Source organism: Opisthocomus hoazin, unplaced genomic scaffold (assembly GCF_030867145.1).
Source record: "Opisthocomus hoazin isolate bOpiHoa1 unplaced genomic scaffold, bOpiHoa1.hap1 HAP1_SCAFFOLD_411, whole genome shotgun sequence".
Taxonomy (NCBI): domain Eukaryota; kingdom Metazoa; phylum Chordata; class Aves; order Opisthocomiformes; family Opisthocomidae; genus Opisthocomus; species Opisthocomus hoazin.
Window position 1 is genome coordinate 20,001 of NW_027449032.1, and position 1,772 is coordinate 21,772.

Genomic DNA, 1,772 nt, shown 5'->3' on the forward strand with positions numbered 1-1,772 from the left:
GCGCCGAGGGCGGGGCGAGGAGCGGGAGAGGGGAGCGCGGCGCGCCCCGAGCGCGGCCGCAGCGCGAGCGTCCAAAGGCGCGGGGCGGCCCCCCGGCGGCCGCCCCCCCCCGCGGGGGCTCGCCGCGCCTTTCTTTCCCCCGGCGCGGAGCCCGCGCTCCGGCCGGCGGGTGGCCCCGTTTGCGAGGGCGGGCAGGTCGGCCGCGGCCGACCCGCGCCGCGGTCTCTCCGCCGAGACCGGCCCGCGGAGAGGGGGGGCAGGTTGGGGCAGCGAGACGCCCCCCCTTCTCCGGCACGGCGGCCCGCGGGGGCGGACGCCCCCCCCGCGGCTCGCGCCGTGCCGCTCGAGTCTTTAAACCGCCGCCCGGCTCCTTTGGCCTTTGACCCCCGGACTCGGCCGAGGGAGGGCCGCCGAAGCGCGGACGCTAGGTACCTGGCCCTGGGGTGAGGGAAACGACCTGCATGGCCCCGCGGGGGTGCCTCCCCCGGCTGCCGCCCTCGGGGGAGCGTCCGCCCGCGGGGGCGCGCCCGGCATCCGCCGCCACCACCTCGTCCTCCTTAGCCCCGGGGCCCGGGGTTTCCCTCGATAGCCCGGCGCTGCGCCCGGGGGGAGAGACGTGGCTCGGGCCGCCCGCTCGCGCGGGACGCGACCCGGCCGGGGGGGGGCCTCGCCCGCCCCGGGCGGCGCCAGCGGCCGAGACCGCGCTCGCGCCCCCCCCTTCCCGCCACGGCTCCCTCTTCGAGAGGCAGCCGTGCCGGGTCGGAGGGGAGGTTCGCGGGTCCGGCCGCCGCGCCGCCCGAAACGCCGTGCGCACACCCGCGCCACGGCCCGGAACGCCCGGAGACAGCCCTGTCCCGCGCGCGGGGGGGTAGACGGCGCCGCCGCCGGCGCCGCCCCACCCCCCCCCCAGGAGCTGCCGCCCCCCGAAGACGGCGACACCCCTCGGCTGTCGCGCTTGCGGCCCCCGGTGCCGCCGCCGTCGCTCGACGCTCGCCCCCCGGCCCGCCGAGCAGGCCGGTGCTCTGCCGGCCGCGCTCGCCGCGTTGCCCCGCCGGCATCCCCCCCTCTTGCTTCCCGCGCAGACGCGGGAAGCGGGGAGCCGGCGGGGGCGCGGCGTCCGCGGCCGACAGGTCGACGCACCCGCGCGCGTCGGAGGACGAGCCGCACGAGACGACGGCGGCGGCGGGCGACAGGACGAGGAGAGCGCCTCCGGGGAGCGGCGGGGGGAGGGGACGCCCCCTCCCCCTCCCTCACGCACGCACGCGGCTCCCGCGCGGGAGCCGGGCCTTTCCGGGCGAACTCAGGAACGTGCGAGCGCGCGCGCGCACGGAAAACCCGCGGCGACGGCGTTCGGCGGCGCCGGCCGCGGGGTGGCGAGGCTCCGACCGGCCGGCCGCCCCCCTCCGCGGAGGGCCGGCCCGGCGGCGGATCGGCGCCGGCCTCGGCGGCCGCCGGGCACAGCTCCGGCGACGGGGAACGCGACACAACCCCCTCATCGCGCCACCAGAGGTGGCGAGGGGAACGCGGCCGCACCCGAGCGTCGGCGCGTGTTCCGGCGGCGCCTCGGCCTCTGCCGCGCGCCCCGTGGGGGGTGTCGGGGGGGTGCGTCGGGGCGCCCCGACGCCCCACCCCCTCTCTCTCTCTGTGCCTTGGCGGCGCGCGGTGCCCGGAGGCAGCGGAACGGGGAAGCCCGCGCCGCGCCCGGGACCCCTGCCCCCCTCCGCGGGCGGGGCCCCCCCCTCGGCGCGCGACGCGGGGCGGCGGAGTGAGCA